The sequence below is a fragment of the Protopterus annectens genome, chromosome 14.part0 (assembly GCF_019279795.1).
Source record: "Protopterus annectens isolate FY-2018-M chromosome 14.part0, PAN1.0, whole genome shotgun sequence".
NCBI lineage: Eukaryota > Metazoa > Chordata > Ceratodontiformes > Protopteridae > Protopterus > Protopterus annectens.
In genome coordinates this window covers 910,831,733-910,858,800 of record NC_056748.1, presented here as the reverse complement: position 1 = coordinate 910,858,800, position 27,068 = coordinate 910,831,733, and the positions used below count along the sequence as shown (strand labels likewise).

Genomic DNA, 27,068 nt, shown 5'->3' with positions numbered 1-27,068 from the left:
TTCATTTAATTTGATATTGGAAAATGAGTTGAACCATTGCAATAAAATTGGAGCACGTGATTATCAAATAAGCAAGAAAGAACATAAATATAAGGACTTGGTTGGGTGGGAATGGAGCTAAGACATTAAATGTTGATGTTTAACAGTGGTTTTAAGCTTTTCTTGATGTTTTTTAAACATTGGCTAGCATATGATATTAATTACTGATGTCAAAGCAAGCACCAGACAAAGTGCTCCATGGTGAGAGATGGTAAAGAGGAATGTAATGTTTGTAAACATGTTTTGAAGTTTTTGTCTTAATTGTAAATATGATTGTGTTAATAATTTAGTATTTTTCTTTGTTGTTGTTCGAATTAAGAAGGGTTTTAAAACGGTGATGGGCACAAGTGGACAATGGATGAGGGAGAAGACCATGAAGAAAAATACTCTACGTGTGTTGATGGGAATGTGCCTCTGCCAAGAAATTACTTTGGAGATTTTGAGGTGTGGGGTGAAGAGGGAAGGTAAGCTGATTTAAAAGATTTTCAACCAGCTGGGTTGGGGGGGGTGCTATACCAGAAAGTAGTAGAATTCTTGATTTGCTCTTAACCAATCTAGTGGGTGTTTTGGGTAGTCCAGGTTAAGGCAGAGTCTGGTTAAAGGTGATCACGTCATTATCTAGTTTATAGTAGGGTAAGATAAGAATGCAAAGACTGAGGTGTGATATGTTCGAAGAGTGGATTATGCTGTTCTGGTGGAGAGGATCAAGGATGTGTTTGGAGACGGAGTGGAAATTGAGAGATGTTCCTATGAAAATTAGCATGCTACATGATTAAGTGAGGAATGGAATATTCAGAGTGTAGATAAGGATATGAAAAAGAGACAAAAAAAAAAAGTTACTGTGAATAAATTGGAGCTAGCAGGGTAAAAGATGGGTCCTGCAGAGGGTTGAAAAGATGTAGTGGGGAAGTGAGAGAGAGGTACAGTACAAGGAGACTTATCAGAAGGCCAGCAAAGGTAAAAGTTGTAAGGGAGTTAGTAGAAAAGATCAAGAAGAGAGCAAGGACTACTTGGGTACATGGCAGAAAGGGAGGGCAGGATTGGTAGGGTTGAGCAAAGATGGGAGGGAGATCACAGAAGACTGGGGTTAAAACACAGGTACTGAATGAGTACTTATCTTCATATTTCACAAATGATGTAGTGGGGAGAGTACTGTGCTAGGAAGAAATGCATATGGAGATGGAAAGAATAGTGGCAGACACCAGGTTAAATAGGTGAGGAGTTGGAGAGGGCACTGGATGCTCACAGGGAGGATAAAACGTAAGGACTCAATAGGACTACCTGAAGAGTCTCTATAAATTTGGCCAGTATAGTGGTAGACCCCATGTTGGAGATCAACAGGTTGTTAGCTGGTGAGTGCAGAGGCGTGTGAAAACTAGAAGATGGCCACTGCAGTACCATTGCATAAAGTGAAGGAGGGAAGGAAAACTCAGGTAACTACAGGCCTGTAAACCTAAGAGCAGAAGCAGGAAAAGTTATGGAGAAAATCCTAAGAAGACTGGGAGGATTTATAGAGGAGTGTAATCTCCAGGAGAGTAACCAATGAGAGTTCATGGCCAGAAGGAGCTGGCAGTCAAATCATATCCATTTTTATGACTGGATTTACTTGTAAGCTTGCCAGAAGATCATACCTACCTAGACTTCAGAAAAGCCTTTGAGTTGGTCCTACACAGGAGGCTGATAAGAAAACTGGTATTGTTCATAGGTTGGTACTAGGCTATCAGCCCTAGGGCCTATACAAGCATAGCCATAACAATTTCCTGGCTATTTCTTCCCACACTATTTACTTCCCTGGACCCCTGTCTAGCAGGGTGACTGACGTGATCCCCGGGGTGAATTTCCTTTCTCCCATCCAATCATCAAGGTTCTTTTTGAAGAGGGCCAAAGAGGCGCTCTGCTTGACATGTATGGGCAGTCTATTCCAGAGTCTGGGGAGTCTCTGTGTCAGGAACCTATCCCTCCAGCATGTTTTGTTTATTGTGATGACAAAGTTTAGATCCCTGGAGCGTGTGGCTCTGAGGGATTGGGATTTCTTTAAGTGTAGCATGTCCAGCAGCTCTGGGTTTGACATGGCCTTGTATGTTAAGCAGAGATTGCCTCGGAGTAGACGATATGCGTCAGAGTATAGTTGGAGCTTTTTAAGATGGTCAGCATAGGGCATCTGCTTTAGGCCTGTGATTCTTTTAGTGAGGTATTTCTGCAGCCTTTCCAGCTGTTGCAGATGTCTTTAGAGGTACATCCCAAATGGGGCGTTGTATTCTATAATGGGTCTAATGAGGGCTGATTTCAGTGGGACAATGACCTCCTTTTTTCTGGATGAAAAGCCCTTAGTGATGAGGTGTGCCACATAGAAGGATTTCCTGACTGTTGTGGCGATGTGGTTATTGAAGTTGAGACCACTATCCACCTGTGTCCCTAAGTCTCTTATCACACTTTCGATGTTTAGTGTACTACCACCTATGTGGTAATTCACGGGTACATGTTTTTCCCCCAAAGGGGATAACTATACATTTCTTGGCATTGAGCTTGAGCCCATGGCTCTGGCACCAAGCATCTGTTTCTGTAAGGCCCTTTTGTAGACTATCCACATCATTTGGGGATTCAATAATGGCTTCCAGTTTGTAGTCATCTGTGAACTTTGTTAGCCGGAGTCCCTTAGTGTTGGCCTGTACTTCAGAGAAGTATATGCCAAACGAGAGGTCCCAGGACTGAACCCTGAGGTACTCCACTTGTCTGGAGCTGGATTTGAAGTCAGCTACTTTTACAGTGTAGGTTCTGTCAGTAAGCCAGTTGGCAACCCATCGAGTGACGTAGGGATTAATGCCCAGCTTAGTAAGTTTATCTATGATTCCGGAGTGGGGGATGGTGTCAAAGGCCTTGGCGAGGTCCAGATAGGCTGTGTGGACTGCCTTACCCTCGTCCACAGCTCTGGAGAGTTATTCAAAGAAGTCAGTCAGATTCAGGAGACGAGATCGGCCCTTCACAAACCCAAACTGGGTGGGGTCCAGTGTTTTAAGGTTGCCAATGTCTTTAAGTGCCATGATAATACGTTCCATGGCCTTGCAGATCAGGCTCGTCAGACTGATGTGGCAGTAGTTCCAGGGATCCAAGGTGGATCCCCCCTTGTGGAGTGGGATAACTGTAGCTGTGTGCCACTCAGTGGGCAAGAAGCCTGAGGTGAGGGTATAATTAAACATGACACTTAGGTGAGGTGCCAGTTCATTTTGTAGTTCATGTAGTACACAGCCCGGGATGTCATCTCGTCCCATGGATGCTGTAGTCTTATATTTGGAGAGTGCATTTTTTACCTGTGTGGCAGTTATTACCAGAATTTGGCAATTTTCTGGTATTGAGATGCAACAGTTTTTTTCCTTTTGTTGTAAAGTTTGTTTATGGCAGGGGACCACCAGATTGGATTACTTTTTTTGGAGGAGAGCATCTTGGTTCTATTTGGGATGGCACGATTCATGCATGAGTGGATGTGCTCGTACAGTGCCTTAGTGTAGGACTCGGCAGTCGAACTTTTCAGTTCCCTTCTGCATGAGTGTCATGAAATTTGTAACTTCTGACATGAGTTAGCATGAAGTTGGCTTTGGAGAAGTTTTTTATGGAGGCTTCCTTACTTGGGGGTGGGATGTGGTTGTTAAGGGTGGTTAGCTTATGGTCTGACCTGACCAACGAGGGGGTGACTATAGGTGTGGAGCATCGATTTCCCATGTTGGTAATGACCAGGTGTAGGATATTGGAGCCCCTGGTGGGACTATGGATTAGTTGATCCAGGGCATTGGAATTTATGAATTCCAAGAACAGCTGGACAAAGGTGTTGGTACACGAGTAGTTTTCCCAGTTAATGGTAGGGCAGATGAAATCACCCAGTATTAGGGTGTTTGGTTTGTATATTAATATTTTCCAGTATGTTTAGAAAGGTGCAGAGAATCTTCGGGCATGGTGGGGGATCTGTAGCAAGCTACAGTTTAGATTGCAGTCTTACCTAATGTTAGTTGCACCTGAAGAATTTCAGAAGCATTGTGTTGGGCAACTAAGCTGGTGGTGTGGATATCCTTGGTGAATATGGGAACTCCTCCACCTTTAGTGTTTCGATCCTGGTTTGGTGGCCGAAAAGTGTGGTAAGAGGTGTAGCCTGGTATTGCAGGACTCCTCTCTGGAGCCTTGAACCAGGTCTCAGTTACTGTAGAAATGATTGTTGGTTAGAGAGGATTGGGAAGAGTGATTGGATAAGCAATTCACAAAAACAATGCGAGGATATAGGTTTGTCTCCCAAATATGCAACAAAGTCTAGAAGATTTAGGATTTTTGGTTGGAAATGTTTACATAGATATTTTTATACACCAAGTAGACTCCAGAGAATTTTTCCTCAGGTAGACAGCAAATGTTGGAGGTGTGATGGGGAAGAGGGCTAATTGGGAACATATTTTCTGGTAGTGTGGTGAGTTTGGTGGACTTTAAGAATTCAGAGCTGGATGCACTGCTGAGATGCTGGGGGGGGGGGGCAAATTGGTGTGATGGGGGAGATGATTTTTCTGAGCTATGATACAGAATCAGAATTGCCTAGACACAAGGCCTTGCTGTGTCTTGTTATTGAGGCTGCCAAAAAAAGCAATTACTAGAAAATGGAAATCAAAAATCTAAACCAACTATACTAGAAGCAGTGAATATAATAGAGATAAAACAATTGGAATTGAGGGTAAGAGCAAACTACATAGGTAACATTGGAGTTGTGGGAACAAATACATACAGGGGAGGAATGAGGTTTAAAAGAAGGCAGGACTTAAATGAGCTATGTAATGTTTGACTGAAAATGATTGGGTGGGTAAGTGATGTCTAATGTTTGCAACTGGGAGTGTCCCCGTATGGTTTGTGATGTAAAATGCTTGCAGCCTGGATTGTGTCTGTTTTTTTTCATTTATATAAATGTATGATTGCCTGTGTCATAAGTGATGGTTTAATAAAGATGTTTCTTGCCAAAAAAAGGCAGGAATTGACTAATTTATGTGATGTTGCTTAGGTTATATGATACATAGCAAAATATGTCAAGTGTAATGTTTGTAAACGTGAACTTGTTAATACAGTTAGGCATTTTATATAAAAGTAATCGGTCACAAGTGATAATTCAATAATAAAAACTGATATATTTATGGTACAATTACTGCTAATGAATTTAATTGCTGCAAGGTTGAATAAGGAGACAGAGGTAAGTGGAGAGAGGAAACAAATGTGGAATTGGGAAGCTGTTCTAGTGGTGCAAGACAAGAATGAGTATGAAAGAAGAGAAAACATGACTCACTTCATTACCAGTGACAGCAAAGTTTGTTGTCAGCAGTGGTGGATGAGGAAGGGGGGTATAGGGAAGGATTTGCAAAGGCTGACCGGGTGGGCATAAAGGTATTAGTTGAGGTTCATCATAAACAGGTGTGAAGTGCTGCAGTTAAGGCACAAAAACCTTGATATGAAGACATCCAAGATGGCTGTGTATTAACAGCTTAACTCTAGCTCTTCTAGTGTGAAAACAAACTCAACAGAGAAGACCAGTAGACTCTTGTGTTTATGGATAAATTTCAGTAACTGACTAGTAAGTGCACTTTCTGGCTCCCAGGAAGAAAAAAATACAGAGCATCTGGAAAAAAAAATCAGCTGCCAAAAGTGAGGAAGAAACACTGACTGGGGGAGGTTTTCAGGCGTTCACGAAAAGCAATGCAACCTCCAGACTTGACTTCCAGCAACCTATAGGAAGATACAAGACAACTGCACACAGACCTGGTTATAATAAATGAAACCCTGATTGAGTATATCAACACAAACAAAAGGCTGGGAAAGATGGAAGAAGCTTTAAATAGATATTCAGATGAGGTGAGAAAGCTGCAAAAATCGGAGGCTGAAATAAAGAAAAGGCTGGCTGAATGAGACTGCTCAAAGCGATGTTTCAAAAAATAAGAGAACAGAGCATGTCGGGAAAACCTGAGCTTTTCAGCTATATTAGAGAAACTAGAAGGAACGGACTGCATTAATTTTATGAAAGCACAAATAAGCAACTGGACTGGAATTCCACAGCAGGAGTTTAGTTGAAAGGGCACATTGTGGTTATGCTTCAAACCTGGCTATGAGAAAGCAACCAAGACCTTTAATAATAAAGCAGCAGCCCTACCAGCAAAAGGAGTTGATTCTGACAAAACTGTGGCAGAAGGACAAAATACTAAAAGTGGGAGATGGGCGATGGCAGACTGTTTATGAATAATGGTTACTCATTGTACACCAGGCAGAAGAGTAAATTCATTCCACTATTCAGGGAATGAAGAGATGCAGGTGTGAGATTCAAACTGCTGTACCAAGCTGTCTTCAAGGTATTCTTCCCTGGAGGGGCAAAATCATTTTTTGATGAAGTACATGCTAAGGAGGAAAACCAAAAGCATGTCCAACAAAAAGTGAGCTATGAAGCGGGAGGAGGTTCTGCTGCTCTTTCTTCTGGTGGTAAAGATCACAGAGAAGACTGTACTTGTGAAACCTTATCCAGGGTTTCAACGGAAAGTGTTGGAGAAAAGGAGGGGAGACGAGAGTTGACTAGAAGAATCATGAGTACACTGGAAATGAAGCAGTAAGAGGATTTGGAATATGGAGATGAACAGCAATAAAACCAGTAACTTAATGTAGGATTACAAAGCAGTAATTTATGAAATATGACAAAATAAGAAAATCCAAAAATATTGGACTCTCTCAGAATTTGTTGTACTTCTGGGGGACTCTAAAGTATATGCCCTACTTCATATCATTAATGTTCAAAACATGCTTGGGGATGCAAAGGGAGGAGAGAAGGTTAACTGTAAGTAAAGAACATTTTTTTTTATTAATACTATTTTTGTGGTGTATGTTTTTTTTTCGCATGTTACAAAATAGTTTTTTTTTCAGTTATTTTTAAGTGCAACAGGGATTGTAAATTGGTGCTGCTGTTTTTTTTTTTTTTTTTCCTTTCTCTCTCTCTCGTTTCTTCAGTTTTAACAAATCTAGGCACTGCAATGTTAAAAAAAAGCCTGGTTAAGAGAGCATGACGATAGAAACATTTTGTTTTTTCTCACTTCCATGGGGGAATGCTGGATTAAGGACCTTTGATTTAGTAACAAGTTTTAAGAAATAGCAAGTAAATGAAAAAATATTGAATATTATGAGTTTTTTCTGACAAATTAATGTATGCTTAGTAGCAATTCTGTATCAGGCCCTCATGTCTCCATGGAAACAATCTGATACAGAAGTTATCTGGTTCTCATGTCTCCATGCATGAAGATAATCTGATAATGAGAATTTGGCTGTCTGGTTCTCTTGTCTTCATGGAGACAGTCTGATATAGAAATTGGTTACAGTCTGGTGGAGAGTGATTGGCTGCGGAAAAAAAAGAAGAGAAGCTGGTTAGGAGATGTTCTCTGAAAGCATTCAGGGTTTTTTCGAGCTGGGAGAGCTATAAAGATGAAACAAAACCAGTTAACCCTTAATAGCACAGGCTGCGCCATGCGTCTTGGTATGGGTAACCTGTTTTTTAGGTTAACTCAGCTGTATGTGTGGCTGTCAGTTTGGGACATTTATTCCTATTAGGAGGGTAAAACTTCAATATTTGAATATGTACTTTGTTTTGTGTTAGTATTATATTAATAGGTTTTAGGGGCGTATTGGGGGGGCTTATTTTTTTGTTCATAGGTTGATACTAGGCTATCTGCCCTAGGGCATTTATAAGCCTAGCCAGAGTGTGTTTGGCTTTCACCACCCTTTTAGATTAGTTGACTGTGCCTCTGTCTCTGTATAGTAGGTCACAGAAGGTAGCCCTTTTAAGGTTAGTTTACTGTACCTCTGTCAAGCAGGGACACAGAAGAGATCCCAGGGGTCAACTTATGATCTCCCATCCACTCGTCAAGATTTCTCTTGAAGAGGGTCAGTGAGGGGCTTTGCCTAACATGGATTGGGATTTTGTTCCAGAGTGAGGGTAGCCTCTGGGATATGAATCTGTCCCTCCAGCATGTCCTATTTATTTCTGTGCTGAGGTTCAAGTCCCTGGAGCGTGTAGCTCTAAGGGATTTGGATTTCCTGAGGTGAAGCATGTCCATTAATTCTGGGTTGGACATGGCTTTATATGTCAGACACAGATCGCCTCTGAGTAGGCGGTACGCAACTGAGTAGAGCTGGAGTTTCTTTAGCCAAACTGCATAGGGCATCTGTTTTGAGCCCCTTGATCCTCTTGGTGAGATACTTTTGGGGTCTTTCCAGTTGCTGCAGGTGTCAGGTAAGGTACATCCCAAACTGGGCATTGTACTCAATTATGGGCCTGATAAGTGATGAGCAGAGGGGCACAATGACCTCTCTTGATCTAGATGCGAACCCTTTCTTGATAAGGTGGGCTATATAGAAGGTCTTTCTAACCACTTTGGCAACGTGATTTTCAAAGGAGAGATTGCTATCTACTTGGGTCCCCAAGTCCCTAATTACTTCTTCCATACTTAATGGATTACCACCTATGTGGTAATTTGTGGGCACTTTTTTTTTCCCAAAGGGGATGACTATGCACTTTTTGGCATTTAGCTTTAGGCCATGGCTCTGGCACCAGTTATCCGTCTCTGTGAGACCCTTTTGGAGGATGCTTGTGTCAGCCAGAGAGTCGATTACGGCACCCAGTTTGCAGTCATCTGCAAACTTGATCAGCCATAGTACACCCATGTTAGCCTGTACCTTGGGGAAATATGTACCGAACAAGAGAGGTCCCAGGACTGAGCCTTGTGGGACACCACTTGTAACTGGTTTAGAGTCTGACATGGCACCTGCTATTCTGACCATGTGGGATCTATCCCTGAGCCAGTTTGCAACCTATCTTGTGACAATAGGGGTTGATATTTAAGCTGGTGAGCTTATTTATGATGCCCGAGTGATGTATTGTGTCGAAGGCTTTAGCGAGGTCCAGGTAGGCTGTGTGGAATACCTTCCCTTCATCTATGGCTTTGGTAACTGTTTCAAAGAAGTCGACCAGGTTTAAGAGGCAAGATCTGCCCTTAACGAAGCTGAATCGGGTAGTATCCAGTGTCTGGAGGTTCCCAATGTCTTTGTTTATGATTTCCATGATGATACGCTCCATAGCTTTGCAGACCAGGCTAGTCAGGCTTATAGGGCGATAGCTTCCGGGGTCTGTTGTGGCACCACCTTTGTGAAGTGGGACCACTGTTGCTGTACGCCATTCCTTGGGTACATATCCTGTAGTAAGGCTGAGATTGAACAGTGACTTTATATGATGGTTTAGTTCTTCTTGGAGCTCATGTAAGACGCAGCCCGGGACACCGTCTGGTCCCATTGATGCTATGTTTTTTGGTTTGGAGAGGGCAGCTCTCACCTGTGCATCTGTGATCTCAGGAAGGCTACACTCTGTTGGGATAAACATTTGCTCATTTGGGGGGAAGGGGGGAGAAGTTTGCACTGAACCTTTCTGCCAGGATGTTGGCAATGTCTGTGGGTTCAGTGTATTTTTTGACATTTTGCACTAACTCAGGGCATATCTGGGAGTTGTCTCCCAGGTTTCTGACAACTAAAGAAGGCCTTGTGATTATCTTTAGTGTCTTGTGCAGTTTTTTCTTTTGAAGCTGGCCTTAGATGATTTTATGAGGGATCGTAGTTTCTTGCTAGTACTGATCCGGGACGCCTTCCCTTTTTGGGATTTTGCTCTCATGTAGTAGCTTTCTCCTTCTGTTGTATAGCTTATTTATGGCCGGGGTCCACCAGATAGGTCTCCTGCCTTTGGAGGAGTGAGTCTTGGTTTTTATTTGGGATAGTATGCTCCATGCATTCCTGTAGGTGTCCATAGAATGCTTTTGTAAAGGATTCTGCATTTTGGGCCATATTTTCCACTGGCCTGGGGGCTTTGAAGGATTCCACCTCAGTTTTGAGAAGTGTGAAGTTTGCTTTTGAGAAGTTCTTCACCGTGGTTTCCTTGGCTAGGGGTGGAGACGGAATATGGATGTCCAGTGAGATTTGTTTACGGTCTGATCTTACCAATGAGGGGTATACCTCTGGTGTGGAACATAGAGACCCCATGTTGGTGATGGCCAGATCCAATATGTGTTCCCCTCTTGTGGGAGTGGTGACCAGTTGTTCCATAGCATTTGAGTTTATTAATTCTAGGAACCGCTGGGCGAGGGTGTTTGGGCTTGAGTAGTTTTCCCAATCGATGTTTGGGTAGTTGAAGTCACCCAATATAATAGTGTTTGGAGAGACCTTCATATTCTCCAGTGTTCTCAGGAAAGCCGAGTGAGGTTCCTGTGTTTGGGAGGGTGGTCTGTAGCAGGCTACAAACTGAAAGGCAGTTTTGCCCACTGTTAGTTGCACATGGATGGTCTCCGATGCTTCGTGCAGTGCCACTAACCTAGAGGTGTGGGTATCTTTGATAAATATGGTTACTCCCCCTCCTTTTGCAGTTCGGTCCGAGTCTTGGGGCCGGAAAGCATGGTATGAAGTATAACCTGTTAGTGCTGTGGTGCTCTCGGGAGCCTTGAACCAGGTTTCTGTTACTGCACAGATATCGATATTCTCCATACTGAGGAGAATCTCGAGTGCATGCATCTTGAGGTTTAGACTTCTGGCGTTGAGCAGCATTACCCTTACTTTTTTTGTCTGTGTGTTGTCTATGGGGGTGGGTTTGTCTTTTGAGCCTTGCCTAAAAAAGGCACTATGGGGGAGGCAAGAGCCTTTGCCAGTATTAGAAAACCCAGGGGTGACAGGTGCAAGCCGTCCCTAGCGAAGCAACGTGGCTTGTCGAGCATGTCATCCCAGGCTGACAGACACTGGATCCCTTTTGAATGACACCAATACTTTAGCCAGTTGTTAAAATTAATCATTTTGTCTTTATACTGTGGCATCATTCTTGGTGAGGGTAAGATGCTACTCAAGGTCAGGGTCATACCGGCCTGGGCTACATGATCAGAGAGCTCCTGTACATCTTTTTTCATGTAGTCCAGGGAGGTACGTCTCTGGTCATTCACACCAGCATTGACAATGACGGAGTCATATTTGTACTTGCTTTGGAGTGACCTGAGTGCTTGTGTTATGTGGCGGATCCTGGCACCCGACAGGCAGCTTATAGTGACCTTCTCCTTGTTCAGCCTGGTGAGTGGGGCGTCAGTGTGTCTGACAATAGTCATCTATTACAAGTGTATTAGGTGTGTTGTTTAGCCTTAAGTGCTGTGACTGTGTGGCACACTGACTTTGTGAGCTATGTGCTACGTGGATATTGTTTCGTGGTAGGTGTTGCTTGGATGTCTGCTTTGGAGGTCTCTGCTGCTTAGGCAGATTTTTATTTAGAGCCTCCAAGTATGTTTTTGTGTGTTTGTGTTTGGTTTGCTGGTGCGATAGGTCTATGTGAGACTGGATTTGTGGTGCGTGTGGTTACCTTCTCCTCCTGACAGGCTGTGCCAGTAATGGGTTGAGAGAGCTTAGCCTCCAGTTTGGCTGTATAGTTGCATCTCTCACATATATTTGAGTTGTTTGGAGGAGGCGAGGGTGGTCTGTATACATAAGGCAGTTGTAACATTGCCTCAAGATTCCCAGATTCACCAGCTGGACTGAAGAGTAAACTTGAAACTGACCTTTGGACATGCCTGAATAATATAGGGAACTACTTATTGACTGATCAGAAAGAACCAATAGGGAGCAAGTGCTTAGAAGGAGTATAAGAGGATGTGCTTTAGTTTGTGTTTACCTATGAGATTACTTATCCGAGCAAGTGCATGGCTTTAGAATGAAAATAGAGTGCTTAATTAGAGATTTAGAGCAGTTCTAAGGGAAAAAGTGAAGAGCAGACTTTGTGGAGCCGGGAATACTTTAAACCTGTTTAAGCGGTGTTGCCCGACGCTGCTCTGTGCGCTACACCGCGCAAAAACAGAGTTGCAGGGTTTTAAGAGAGAGAGATCAAGGAGTTTGGAATTGACCCAAAATGGCCAATAAAACTACCACTTCTAGGCAGTAACCACTCCTACAGGGACAGGCAGGCTGCTCAGTGTTAACCACTGCCACTGGTGAACACAGAGACTTCCCTTTAGCCCAAGCAAGCACTGGCCTCCAAGAAACTTACAAACAGTTAAGAACAGCAAATCTGTAACTGAACTTTCTTAAATTTCAGAAAGTGGGAAAAAAGCAAGATTTTTTTGTTTTAGTTTAAAGGTAGCAGCAATACACAAGTAGCAAAATATTCACAACAGTAATAACAATAAATAAACAAACAATAAATGACCCCACACTTGAGTGCTAGGCCAAAGTCAGGTAAAATGCAATTTTAAGAGACGTGAGGGCTTTCAATAAAACAAAGTTTTGTAAGATGTTACATAGGCTCAAAATGGATGCGACAAGAAACAGCTATATAAAAGTTCAATCTACCAGTGTATGCATGTAAAACAAAAGTTGGTAGACATTTAACAAAAAAGGTATGGTACATAAAAGGTGGGAATCATTTTTAATACAATGATGCTTTCTCTAATGTTTTTAAATGGCAATGGTCTCAGATAAATACAAAAAAAAGAAAGAATAGTGAACTGTATTAAAAATGTAGAGTTCAAATAGCTATGTTACAGGTGACAGACTTGGAAAGAACTGAACATATGAATTTGATAGAGAGGTTTTCAGGATGCTTATTCAGCATAATATCTGGGACAAAGGAAAAAGGAGTACTTGTATTAATTGCAAGAGGAGCTCCAGTAGGGATAAAACAGGATAAAAAAGATGATGACGACAGGTTTGTAATGCTAAGGGGCAACTGGCAAGGGAAGAGGATTACACTGGCATGTGTTTATATTCCACCTAAAACTGCAGTAATGGAGTTTAAGAAAAATCTGGGCGAAATAATTTGTTTTCAGCAAAGAATATTACTTACAGGTGATTTGCAGCAATTATGATGTGCCTGGGGGGCCCAGAAGGGAAAGTATAACAAAGGAGGGTAGATTTTTGAAGAAATGTCTGAAAATATTTGGCATGGAAGATGTGAATTCAGTAATAGGAGTTTGGAGTGAGTTTGTGCATTATTCCCAAATATATAAAAGCTGCTAGGTAAGACCGAATTTACATTTCAGAGGAACATGTGCATTTAATTGAATGTCTTGATACTCACCTAATAACTATTTCAGATCATGTTCCAATAGTAACTAAAATAAAATCACTGGGTAATGAAATAAAAATGCGACACTGGGACTTTCCCTCCTATCTTTTGAAAAGAGGTAAATTTAAGGAATGGGTAGTGGAGATTATTCAGGAGCTATTTGAGAGGATAGAAATGATTTCTGAAAATATAGCTAGGGAGTGGGATAAAATTAAGGTGAAGTTTAAAAACAGGGTAGAAGTAAAAGAAATGGAACTCTGGTTAAGAAGTAACAAGAATTAATTAGAGGGACTGACAGACATTAAAAGTATTGCATAATAGGAGGAACCACGCAGAACAAGAAGAGGATCAACTGCAGAATGGTAAGCAGAAAATAAGGGATTTACCTGTATAATGTACAATGAGTTTAAAAATGATTGCTGTTAAGCAACTGTTTTTGATAACACTAGAGCACAAAAAGTTTCAGCACAGTGACTCAGGCAGCAAATTAGAGCTGTTGCCAAGCTTTGGGATCATATAACAAGGAAGGCAATGAGAGCCTTTAGAGGTATTAGTAATATTTTGGAAATTCTATGAAAGTCTATATAAAGCCCAGAGAAATATGGAAATCAAGAAAAGATACAAATGGAAATGTTTATGGAAGATTTAAATGCCAGGATTAGAGGTAGATGAGGCTCAATCACTAACTGTTAGGATAGGAGGAGATGAGATAATTGTGATGTATAACCAATCTAGAGAAAGTCCCGAAGAATAGTTGGTATTGCTGTGGAAGTTTGGAAGCTATGAGAGAAAAAATAAAGCTCAGGAAGGTTTTGTTTAACAGTATTTTAAGAGGAGGGGAAGTACCAACATCCTGGAAGAAAACAGTGGTAGCTGAAAAACCTAACAAGGGTAAAGATCCATCATATCCAGCTTCATACAGGTGCATTTCAGTATTAAACCATGATTATAAAGTGTTCATGTCTATAATGGCTAAAAGAAATGCCAAAATTGATAGATGAGGATCAGTGTGGTTTTCTGGAGGGGAGGCAAACATTTGACATCATTAACAGAACATTGATGATCCCGAGGGAAGTAGAATGTAAGACAGTACCATTGGTGGTGTGAGTCTTGATGCAGAGAAAACATTTGACACAGTAGGCTGGGACTTTGAGCAGGGCAATAGAAGCATTTACATTTCATTAAAAAGTTATAAGGTTGATTAGCAGGATATATGAGGGATTGGAAGCATATGTTAAAGTGGCTGGGGTTTTCTCTGATAATTCTGCTTGAGCAGAGGAACCAGGCATGGGTGTCCTCTTTCCCCTTTGTTTGCATAATATTTAGAAACATTGGCAAATAAAATAAGGGACTCAAGTTCAAGGACTTAATTGGTATGATAGTCAAGAAAAGCTGGCTGTATTTGCAGATGACATTTTATACCTGACAAAAGCAGAAAGACATTACAATGTTGTGGAACATATTTTGACAGTTTTAAATCTTTTCGGGATAAAAAAAATTAGTGAAGCTAAAACAAAAGTGATAGTTTTAAATTATGTACCTACATATGAATTGGTTCAGCAATATCCATATTTAAGGGGACATGATAAAATGAAGTATTTAGGAGTAGGGATTAAAAATTATCCTGGTGCGTAAACTAAGGATATGTGGGAAGAGACTAAACAAAAGATAAAATAACAAAGTGGAAACTTTGTTATATGGATATGGATAGTAAGACACTTGAAGTTAGTGTTTTTAGTCCCATTAGTCTTTTGCACAGGTCAGGCATATTTTTATCAACCAGAGGAGAAGTTGTGCATAACAATAAAGAGCTGAAGGACTTTATCTGGGGAGGGGAAGATGGCAAGAGTCAAGTAATAAGCTGATTCTTCCATTAAAACAGGGGAGATTGAGATTAACCAATTTGAAGGGGTATTTCAGAGCTACACAGTTAAGGCTCCTATACATAGCACAAGCAGAAAACTATAATTCAAAGTGGAAAGGGATGATGACGAAATAGGGGGAAAGCTCAAGAAACAAGGAGATACTGGAATTTTGGATGCAGGCCTTTAAGGAGAACAATATTCATCCAGAATATTATATCTTTAAAGTAGCAGAGGGTATCCTAAGAACTAAGCCAGCACAGGAATGGAGAAAAGGAGATTCTGCAGATACGGATGACTGTAGTTAGGGATGTAGACAACAGACAAGAGGGAGCTGGAATTTATTGGGGTAAAACTGTCAAAGGAGCCAAGTTAATGGGAGCAAAAAACTAGAGATGTAAGTTGATATCATGGGAAGATACCAATAATTTATTTAGGCTGCAGGTTAGAGATTGCCTTCCTTGTCAAGGATTGATAGAGTATAAGCAGAGAGAGAGAAATATGGGAGTCCAAAATGAAAGACAAGCACTGTTAGAAATTTTAGTAGAATCTAGAACAGAAGGTGCCATTAACAAAATGAGTAATTAGTAGAGTATATAAAATATTGCATGATAACTATAAAAATTAATCGGAGGAGGTTAGAAAGGATTGGGAAGAGATTGGATAAGCAATTCAAAAATAAATGATGAGGGAATATATGTATGTCTTGCAAATATGCAACAAAGTCTAGATGACTTTGTTTTTTTTATTGGAAATGTTTGCATAGATATTTTTGTACCCAAAGTAGACTGCAGAGAATTTTTCTTCGGGTAGACAGCAAATGTTGGAGGTGCGACTGGGATGAAAAAGGTAATTGGGAAACATTTTTTGGGGAGTGCTGTGAGTTGGTGGACTTTAAGGATTCCCTATGGGGTGCACTGTCAGAGATGCTAGGTGGGCAGATTGGTCTGATGAGGTAAATGATTTTTCTGAGCTATGATACAAAATTGGAATTGCCTAGACATGGTAAGGCCTTGCTGTGTCTAGTTATAGTGGCTGCCAAAAAAAAGCATTTACTAGAAAATGGAAATCAAAATATAAACCAATTATATTAGAAGTAGTGAATACAGTAGCATAGATAAAACAACTAGAATTGAGAGCTTTAGAAAAGCATATGAGCAAACTACATAGGAAAAATAGGAACTGTGGGAATAATGCATACAGGGGAGGAATGAGGTTTAAAAGAAGGCAGGACTTAAATGAGCTGTTTAATGTTTGACTGAAAATGATTGGGTGGATTATAAGTGATGTGTAATATTTGCAACTGGGAGTGTCTGTATGGTTTGTGATGTAAAATGCTTGCAACTAAGATTGCGTTAGTGTGGTTTGTTTCCATTTACATAAATGTATGATTGCCTGTGTCGTAAGTGATGATTTAATAAAGATGCTTCGTGTTTAATAAAAAAAGGCAGGATTTGAATAATTTGCCATGTTGCTCAAGTTATATGATGTATAGTAATGTATGTGAAGCATAATATTTGTAAACATGACCTTGTTAATACACTTTAATTACTTTTATATAAATGTAAATTTGCCTGTGCCACAAGTGATAATTCAATAGAGGTGTTTAAAGAAATAATCTTGGTATAAAGTTTCGGTTCTCAGGAGTGGGACTGATTGCACCACAACAGGAAAAGGATCTAGGGGTGATCACCACACCTAACTGGATGACTGAGAGCAGAGCAGACAGCATGGTGGGATGTATACATAGTGAAATATTTTACAGAAGAAGTAATATTTCCAATCTTCAGAGCTCTGCTTATTCCACATCCTGAGTATAACATATAGGTTTGGAGGTATAAAAGGAAACTGACCTTCGGTTGCTGGAAGAATATGAAAAGAATACTACCAGAAAGATTCATATGCTAGAGAAGGGATATGACCAGAAGCTAGAGCACTTGTCACTTGAGATCTGAGGGAGGGGCATGATATTAGGTGCACAGGGTAATGTTAAGGGAGTTGTGAAGGAGTCCTGAATAAAAAGGGCAGAGAGGAGGAAAGAAAAGCACAAGCAGGAGATTGTAAGCACTGTCTGCTTCTTGGGTCTCCAAAAGTGCCATTTCAGAGTGTTGTAGAGCCCTGGAATGAATCACCAGAATAGTTAAGATCGAATCTAAACAGCAAGAACAATCACTGAACAGACACTTAAGTGAATTTTTTCCCCAGGGGAAAAATCACTTGGCCCAACACAAACAAAACAAACTTTCAAACCCTACAAAGTGGGGGGTGTGCCCCCACCCCCTAACTAAATATGCCCACTCTGAAATCGCACTACAGTGGGGAAAAGGGCAAATCTCTGATGACAGGCAAGCATTTTTTCCCCCTGGAAAAAATTAGCTGAAGTGGCTGTTCTGAGATTAGTATTGTTGCTGTTTATTGGTCGACAAATATGTGTTCAATGAACACGTTTTTTGCTAACGTAATATAGACCATAAAACCATAAACAAACTTTCCTTTGACCTACATATCTGTAATGCAATCAAAAAACTCACTGCAAACTAGGAATGCTCTACCGCCACACAAACTTCATCAATATAACCACCAAAACCACCCTAGCCACCACTGATCTGCTTCCCCCTATCTACCTTTTTGTGCTCCCATTCTGATCAACATTCATACTACCCTAAAAAACAAACTTGAAGCCTGTTATAATAAAATCGCTATATTTATTATAAATGCACTTCATAACACACCACTGCACAGCTCTCAGTACCTTAAACATCCACATCTCCTAGACTCCTCACAACTAGACATGGCACATAGTTGTATATTAACCAGATAACTGTCCTGCCCTTAACTCCTTCCTCCAAACCTACACACCTGCCAAGGCGCTCAGATCTGAAAACAAACTAATAACCCTACACAGATCAAACAGTAAAGCAGGACAGTGTCTATATTCCTACACTGTAGCAAAACTTTGGAATGCCCTACCAGCAAACATCAGAGCAATAACAGAGTACAAGAGTTTCAAACTCGCACTAAAAATCACCTTCTAGAAACGGATATCTGCACCTGTTACAATACTGCTTAGCAACCCCTTTCCCAACCCTCTCAGAACCCTTTCCTCTTCCTTTTACTCTACCTTTACTCCCCTTTCCCCACCCCTTCAATCTTTCCACTCTCTCCCAACTTACCCTCTTCATCCCTTCTGTTCATCCTCCCACCTTAAAAAAATGTAAATGAAAATTAACAGTATTAACTTATACTGCTGCATTACTGTCTTGTAAGTCTACTGCCTTTGTTACAAATGTATAACAATTGTCTGACTTGTAATTTTATGTAATTCTATACTTCCTAAATGTAAACTATATATTTTTTAATCTGTCTTTACTGTTGTGGAGCTTTTCTCCACAGGCATCCGCTGAAAATGGGCTACTGTCACAGTTGGACTTTCCCAGTTAAATGTCAAATAAATAAAATAAATGGAGAAAACAATTGTCTGGGAAGAACCTTGCAGATGTTCATCAAAAAGCAGTTCATGCTTCAGCTTTAGTACAGGTGATGGCTTCCAGTAATAAGAGGAGTAAATTGAATGCATTAAGAAGTGAAACACTGAATGGCTATATAAACTCAAATAAGAAAAGTATGAAGAAAATAGAAGTTTTAACTAGCTGTTCAATTGAACCAATACAGCTGTAAAAAATCAGAGGTTGAAATTAAGAAAAGGCTGACTGAGCATGAGGCTTCTCAAGAGGAGCTGTTTCAGAAAATAGAGTTAGAAGACAGAGTGCCCAGAGAAAGCTTGATTTTCTGATGTACTTTAGAAACTGGAAGGAGCTGAATACAAACAAGCAACTGAAATGGAGTTCCATAACAGGATCTGTTAATTGAAAGGACATGTGTATGCTCCAAATCTGGGCATGAGAAGGCAAGCAAGACCTATATTTGTAATGATGCCATCATACAATCAGAGCTGACAAAACTGTCATGAAAGGGAAATGTATTACAGATGGAGACAGCAGCATGCATGTGGAAATTATCTGCCTTGCATCTGACAGAAGAGACTCAAGTTTATCCTAGCAGTCAGGAAATGTCAATGGGTAGATGTGAGATGCAAGTTGTTGTATCCTACTTTCTTCTTGATGTTTTTTTTCCTAGAGTGTAAAAACATTTTTGGATGGAGGACAGGCTAAAGAGGAATTGGGGGGAGGTCTAGCCAACAAAGAGGGACTCTGATTCTTCTGACAGTAACAAAGCTTATAGATAGACCCTGCCAATGAAAAAATTCCAGTACTCCAAGCAAGCAAATGCTTGAGTGATGGGAAAAAACACACTTAAACTGACTATAGAGGAATCAGGAGTACCAAGGACTCGAACCAGAGATTGTTGGGAAATGGAGGTGATCAGGAAGACCCATCAGTGCTGTGAAATTAGTGAATAAATGGGAAACTAAAGCATCAGTTGTGTTACATTTAGGGTCAAATGTGAAATGTGGCATTGCAGGAAGTAGTGGCTGAAAAAAATTTGCTGACTGTTAAACTGCTGTGGGTGAACTGTAAAGCATATATCCAACATTTTCATTAATGTTTAGGAAGGGATTTTATAAGAAACAGTTAAGTAAAACCATTTTATTGTTAATTGTATACAATTTCAATATGAATATTGCATGTTATATTGTAAAGCAGTTTTGTATAGTGTGCAGTCAAGGATATTTTAAATGTGAGGTGGGGGAGTGTCATCTGTTACTGCTGTATCTGTTAAAGATGTTAAAGTACAAAAGTACTTCTTAGTTGTGATGTAGCCTTGGTTTGCACTGTAATATTGTATGAAAGTTTGGAAAGAAACTAGTTTTGTAATCTTGTGATAATGAGCTGGTAGAATGAGGGAATGTAGAAGTGTATTAATCATACTGTGAAGAATTAAGACAATTTTCCCTGTTTTACAGAGGTGGATGTCCAGACTGAAATTCTTAGTTAAGCTTATAAACTTTCTAAGCAAATATGCTTGAAAAATAAGTCAAAATGATAAAACAAAAAACACACTGTAGCATTTAAATAATGCAGGGGAATTAATTTATTTAATTAATTATGCATGAGATGGTACTATTGGCTGATAATTTTTTGAATTTGTTCAAAAGTGGCAAATTGATTTTGTTTCATGTTCTGATGAAGCTTGGGATAGGCCTAAGTGAAAGCACTTAACATGTTGTGGAATTTTGTGCTATGTGGCATTTTAACAGTTTTTCATACATCCTGGACTATTAAAAAAGGTTTGGAGCCTGAACTTCTTGTGGAATATTTTGTGCTGTGGTATTTCAACAGTCACTTCGTATATCCTGGACTATCAAAAAGGTTTGGAGCCTGCTACTGTGTATTTTTGTTTGTTTCAACAGTTTACCTTTTGGTGCATTTTTTGGTTCAAAATGATGAAAGACATGGAAAATGGTAGTTCTTGTATATGCAAAGTTATTGACTATTTATTCCATTAGCAAATGCTGCCACTGGGCGACAAGAAATCTGAAGGTGCAGGCAGCTGACCATGGGAAATCTCAACAATATGTTCTGCCTGAAATTTATAAATATTCTTCCATGCATTTACAAGATTACTAGTTGCTTTTCCGTCTGATTTAAAAAGGTTTTTCTTGGAGATGAGATGTCTGCTGGTGCAAGTGATAATCTTGAGAGAGCTCTTTTCTGAGAAAAATGTAAGAGGTGTACTGCAAGTAACAAAGGCACAATGACAAGGAGTTCAGAGAGAAATTAAGTTTAAAACTCTTAAAAAGTGATTGTGAGTTGCCTCCTCAGCAGCCTTAATACCTAAATGCATTTAATATAACCATGCACAATTCAGTTTATTTAAAGGTTGCCAGTGCACTTTTTCTAAAGTTAAAAAAAGGCATGAACAAAATAAATAAATACAACTGGCAACAGTCCCAGTGATACAAAACTTTCAGAAGAGTTTCCCAAAAAAATAACTGTACAATTACCATATAAAAATATTAACAAAACAATTAAAAATAAAACTGTCAATAAATAATTCAAAGAAAATACTTCTATTTACACTCAATATTTAACCCCCCAGGAAATTAAGTACTAATGTTTAAGAATGTACGTAGTTTCCTTATGCAAAAGTTTATTTTTAAATTCTTGTCTTCCAGGTTTAACAACTTATCAGATGTTGCCTTTTCCATCCATTCCTCAATGGATGGTCCTTCGGATCTGACCTCAGCCACTCTAGACTTTGGATCCAGATCTCAGGCTACTCCCCTTATCCATAACCCCTTCCTTTCACTGAAATTACCTCAGATCTTGTTTGGCTCTTACTCAAAAATACTCTGATTACCATCTCTTGGGTTTGGATTTTTCAGTAAGTGATTTCTGCAAGTTTTATCTTTTTGGGATTTTTGGTTATTCTCGTAGCGTAATCTTCACACACACTCATTAAAAAAAAAATCACTTTCGGCTTCCCCCCTTGCGCCTTTGGCACATTTTTTTTCATTTAGCTAGTGGCTTTTGTAGTACTTTCTTCTTATAGGTCCATAGGTGTTTACTAGGCTAACTACAATAAAGGACCTCTTTGAGGCTAACCATGCGTCCGGAATCTCTGACACCCTTGATGAGTGTAAGCATGAGTCGGGGAGATGAACCATTTACAGGTTACCTGTTTGGATCAGAGACATAGGTGCAAAACCAGGGATGAATTTCCGGGTTCCCATCTATTTGTCCAAGTTGCACTTGAATTGGGTTAGGGAGGAACTCTGCTTCACATGGAGGGGGAGCCTGTTCCATAGACAAGGTAGTCTCTGGGATACATGCCTATCTCTCCAGCAGGTCCTATTTGTATCACAGACAAGGTTTAAGTCTTTAGAACAGGTAATTCTGGTACTGTTTGTTTTGTGGATATTTAGGAGGTCCATTAGAGTAGGGTCTGATGCCCTCAAAAACCTGTAGGAGACAGAATACAGGCATATAGGGCCTTAAGGCGGTCAGCATAGGACATATTACTTAGGCCCTGTATTCTTTTGGTGAGAAACCTCTGTGGATGTTCCAGTTGTTGGATATGCCTGGTTAGGTACATAACAAAGGGGGCGTTGTACTCAATAATAGGTCTGATGAATGGGGAATACAGTGGAACAATGACTTCTTTGGACTTCGATGTCATATCATTGTTTATAAGTTGCGCAATATAGAATGATTTCTTCACCATTGTAGACACGTGATGATCGAAGGCTAGATTACTATCTGTGTATGTCCCTAAGTCCCTGACTACTTCGTCAACTCTAAGGAGTGTGCTGTCAATATGATAGTTGCCAGGGATGGATGATTTTCCAATGGATACTATTATGCATTTTTTGGCATTTAGTTTTAGTCCATGGCTCCGACACCTGTTTGCTTGTGTCAGCCCTCCTGGAGAACATTTGTGTCCGTATGAGATTCAATGACAGCTCCTAATTTGCAATCCTCTGCAAATTTAGTCAGCCAGAGACCACTGACATTGGCCTTGCCTTCTGAGAAGTAAATGCTAAAAAGGAGTGTCCAAGGACTGATCCCTGAGGGACTCCACTTGTGATTGGCCTCTTTGTAGAGGTGGACTCCCCAGTTCTGACTTCCTGGGTCCTGTGAGCCAATTGGCTATCCACTGGGTTTGTACCTAACCTCTTGAGTTTGTCAACAATGCCCGAGTGAGGTATTGTCAAATGCCTTGGCCAGATCAAGGTAGGCAGTGTGAAAAATTTTGTCCTCATCCATTGCTTTGTTGACCTTCCCAAAGAAGTCCACCAGGTTGAGTAGGCATGATCTCCCCTTGATGAAACAAATCTGTGTTGGGTCCAGTGTCTGGAGGTTTACTATATCTCTATTGATCATCTTCATGATAATTCTTTCCATGGCTTTACATATAAGACTAGTGAGACTTATGGATCTGTAGTGTCCAGGGTCTGTAGATGGCTCACCTTTGTGCAGAGGGATGACTGTTGCCTTTCTCTATTCATGAGGCATGAAGCCTGTTTGGAGGCTACAGTTAAATAGTAATTCCAGAGGCCCTGATAGGTCATGTTTCATGCTATTTAGAAGGCATCTTGGGATATTGTCTGGGACCACTGATGTGGTGTTCTTGGTCTTAGAGAGAGCATTAAGGATCTGTTCCCTAGTGATAGTGGGGGGAGTTATATTTGATGGTATTTACTGAGGTAAGGTTGAGGGGGAGAGAGGAGTAAAGTTGGATCTGAATTTCTCAGCCAGGAGGTTTGCTATGTCTTCTGGCTCAGTATAGGTGGCTCCATTTACAATGAGCTCTGCACACAATTGTGTATCGTCTTTGAGGTTGCGGACGTAGTTAAAAAAAAATGCTTTGTGGTTGTCCTTGACCTGGGAGACCAAACTTACCTCAAATTTGGCTTTGGCAGACTTTATTTGTCCTCCGAGTTGTTTGTTTAGTTTGAGAGTGTTTTTATCCTGCTGGATTGTTGCACCTACTAGTTTTTGCCATGATTTTCTTCCTCCTGTTATAAATCTGATTGATTTTGTGATTCCACCAGGGTGGCTTGTTTTTTTGAGTTCTATACTTCCTAGTGTGGGTACAGCTGCCTCTATGCAGCTATTAACATGCTTATACAGTGTTTTTGTGAACAGTTCTGCATACGCAAAAGTGTTCTCGGGGTTTATAGGGACTTGACACTTTGCCAGGTTCTCACTTAATAGCAGGAGGTTAGCCTTATTATACTTCTTCCTTCAGCTGTTGTTCCTGAGTATTCCTGGTTTAGCTGTGGGTCCAGGTTTTACTTTTATTTCAAAGACGGCCATTTTGTGGTCTGACCTTATCAGGGAGGGCATTACAGTAGGGGGGTGTGCAGCACTCTCCCATATTAGTGAGGACCAGATCCAGTATGGTTGCACCCCTGATTGGTGTATTGACTATCTGATCCAGGAAGTTTGTGTTTACAAAATCCAGGAATCTCTGTGCATGTATGTTTGATGTCGTATAGGATTCCAAGTTAATAGTGGGGTAATTAAAGTCACCCATGAATGTGGTATTGGGTTGGATGGTTAGTGTTTCTAATAAGTTTAAATACATGGTATGGGTTTCCTGGTCATAGAGGGTGACCTATAGCGTGCAAGGAAGTGGTACTGGATTTTACTTATTGTGATTTGAACATGGAGCAGCTTAAGTGCATTATCCTGTTTGACCAGCCTTGAAGTATATTTATTTTTGATGTAAATAGAAACACCTCCACCTTTAGTCCCTGCCTGTGAAGTAGCTGGTCTAAATCTGTGGAAGGCGTTGTAACCTTGCACTGTTGGCATGCTGTCTGCGGCTTTAAACCTTGTCTCAGAGACTGCACAGACATCAGCATTCTCTTGCGTAGAGAGAGCTTCCAGGGAGTGGAGTTTTTTTGTTTAAGCTCCTAGGATTAAGCAGTAATAATACCTTTAGATTTTCTTGGTTTTGATTTGCTGTGTCGGAAGTACTTTCAGTCCGGCATTGCCTAAAAAAGGCAGTATGGGGGAAGACAATGTTTTGGCTAATATTCAAAAGCCTAGAGGGGGAAAAGGGCAGATCATCCCTGGCAAACCAGTGTGGTCTGACTATCTCCTTCCATGCTGACAAATATTAGACCCCTTTAGAATGACACCAGAAACTAAGCCAAGTAAAGTCAGTCATCTTTTGTTCATATTGTGGCATCCTCCTTGGAGAAGGTAAAATGCTGCTCAGTGCTTGGCTCATACCAGCCTGAGACACATATTTCGAGAGCTCTATGATGGCTCTCTTCATATAGTCTAGGGAGGTACATCGCAGGTCATTTACTCCCACATGGACTTTTACTGAGTCATATTGGTAATTGTGGTTCATTGGCTTGAGTGCATGCAGAATGTGGCAGATCCTAGTCCCTGGTAAGCAACTGACTATAACTTTCTCCTTACTCAGCCTGGTGAGAGGGACATCAGTGTGTCTCACGATGGAGTCTCCAATGACTAGAATGTTGGATTGTATGGTGACTTGCCTTATGGGCTTAGCGGTATAGACTCAGTGAGATGTAGCTCTGTGTTGATGTAGGTGTTGTTTTGAAAGTGTGTGTTTGGGGCTGCTGAGTGTATTTTTGTGTATTTTGTCTAGGCGATCTAGGAAGGTTACATGCAAGTGCTTCAGTATATGTGGCTCTATATGTCTGCTTTGAATTGTGCGTGATGGGTGCAGGATGTGTACTACTGGCAAACCTTATTGACATTAGGAGTATTTTTATGTGAGAGCTTTGCCTCCAATGATGATGTCTAAATACATCTCTCACATACCATATCAGTTTGTTTTAAAATTAACTAGTTGTCAGTAAACATGCGACAATTTCTGCATTGCCTCAGGATGCCCATATCTACCAAGCTAGTAACTGAGACAGTAGGAAAGTTCATATCCATGGCAACAGACCCTTTTTTATTGATTAGACTGTTGGCGTGAGAATATCAATCACTGTCAGGAGTATCCGGTTTGCAACAATGTGACAGTGCTTGTCACTGCAAACTAGCTGTTCGTGTGCAACTAAATATTGGAGAAGTTTCAGTTGTGCTTTTCCAGGAAAAATGTCACTCAAGGTGTCTGAGTCTGTACAGAGAACTGCCAAACACTTGAGGGAAAAATAATACGTAGACCCTGAAAATTTCAGGAAGAAGTATTTAGGCAGATATTCTGAAGTTGGAAACAAATCAAGCAGTACTTACCGAAAACAAAGAATTAGTTTGTCAAGAATGATGAAAAGAGGGGTCTCGCATGAATGGCTACTGCCTTGCTGTACTAATGCTGGTCTCACCACAGCTTCACTCTGTTGGGATACAATACTCCTTTGCTGCTTCTCTCACCAGAAGTAAAATGTTAGCACCAATCCCAAGAGTGGAAGCAGGGCACAGCCTGTTTGGTGATCCACAGTCTTGTCCCAGATGATGCAAGGGTCTGTAGACTCGTAGCTTTTTCTGGTAGATGCCTTGAATAGCAACCAGACTAAAGCTAGCTTTGGTGTGTTTATTCCTTAGTGTTGTCTTTCTCTTATGTGTTGGTTGTAGTTATTAGCCTTTTTTTTTTTTTTTTTTTTTTTTTTTTTTTTGAGTAGAGTTAGTGTGATTTTTTTTGGCCATTCTGGGGGGGGCAGCTTTTAAAAAATATGGGGCCTATGGCCATAAGATTCCAAACTATGATTCACACTGTAAGTGTCTGCTGTCTTGGAACTGCCCACTTGGATAAGCAGTGCACCATCTGCACTGCATTTGGTTCCAGGGCCATTACTGAATGCAGGAATAAACTTGTCCTGAAGGGACTTCTCCCTGCCCTGTAGAAGATTCATCCCAGGCCATTTCTTCTGAATCTGTAGCTTCCTCTTCTTTGACAGGCATAAGAGGGAGACAAGTGGGGACAGACACAGAGAAGCCCAAGGGTTCTAGGAAGCACTCCCCGGACCACTCTTTCTCTTCTGCTGGGTTCTCTGTTTCAGTTCCTAAAATTCTGAAGTCCTCAGATCTGACTCCAGTCTCTGAGCCAATAGTTATCCAATACGCCTTCACTACCGGAGCCTCTATTCAACTTGGAGTTAATTTCCCCAAGACACTGCTTTCTGTTTTTGCGAGAGAGGCCTTTTCACAGATTATCCAGGCTGCTCTCTAAAGCTTATTTGTGGTCATTCTGATCTGCCAGTTTCTCAGGATCCATATTCAATATGGTGGTGGTCCGTCTCTGGCCACTGCCAGACCTTTGAGCTGAGGCCCATCCTCTCACTCCATTGTTGCTTCTACCCGAATCCATTTATGGTGCTTCAGGGCCATGGATCTTACTGTTAACCAAGGCTTGTCCTTGTAAGATCTGAAAACTCTGGTGCCTTCTACTTTGCCTTTTCTGACCTGACTGGCTCCAGGTAGGATCCTGAAGGGACTCTGGGCTGAAGTGTCCGCACTAGATCCAGAGGATCCTTTACTCTAGATGACTATGCTCTGGCTTCTGAGCTTAGTAGACCTGATTTATGGAATTTACCTGGAGTGGTTGCTTTGGCTTTGTTCAAGTTGATTTTAGGGCCTCCCTCTACTTTGGCA

The 27,068-nt window shown here is 40.7% G+C and overlaps 1 protein-coding gene across 1 annotated transcript in view; it reads left to right on the top strand.

The window, feature by feature from the left end:
* BTAF1 (B-TFIID TATA-box binding protein associated factor 1) overlaps window positions 1-27,068 on the top strand; it is a 3,603,226-nt gene that overhangs the window by 2,499,348 nt on the left and 1,076,810 nt on the right. The window lies entirely within an intron of this gene.